This window comes from Megalopta genalis, chromosome 2, assembly GCF_051020955.1.
Source record: "Megalopta genalis isolate 19385.01 chromosome 2, iyMegGena1_principal, whole genome shotgun sequence".
Taxonomy (NCBI): domain Eukaryota; kingdom Metazoa; phylum Arthropoda; class Insecta; order Hymenoptera; family Halictidae; genus Megalopta; species Megalopta genalis.
The window spans coordinates 7002747-7003407 of NC_135014.1; positions in this window are offsets into that span (position 1 = coordinate 7002747).

The following is a 661-nucleotide window of genomic DNA, read 5'->3' on the forward strand; positions in this document are numbered from 1 at the left end:
AAATGATTGGGCAATTCAAGGTAACTGAACACGTGCGTAGAGAATATTTTATTTGGATGTATAGAATCGATTCTATATAAATTTTATAAGTAAAGTTAATCCTATCTTATTAACCCATCTTCAATCTACGGATTCATTTTTCCAATTTTTCCTGGTTTAATCGTATTTTTATTCTAATAAATTTACTCCGATAAAACGATCACTAGATAAGAAAAGAAAAAATAAATTTGGATAAATTCGGACTGATTCTGATATTTAGAAAAGAGGTTTCGTTAATTTAGAAGAAATTAATAAAATTTAATTTAAAAGGTGTTCCAAGGGTTGTTTGTTTCAGATGAATTTAGTATGTAGTAATAATTTATGCTATTATTTTCAGTACCAGAAAGTAAACACCAAATAATAAAAAAGATGGTAATTCAATATAATTCAAGTTAAATTTCATTTTATATTCGATCTACATATTTACTGTCATTCCATTCTCTAAAATCTTGTACTCACCTTAATTTTCTTGCATCTCGGACAATATTCAAACCGGATGATACTCACTTGATTGATTGTTTGTTCGCTTTGTGTGTGTTTCGCACAAGGATCCACCAGTCGAGTAGACCAGCGAAGGGTTTTCAGGATGGAATGAAGGGCAATAAACTTATACCGCACGATG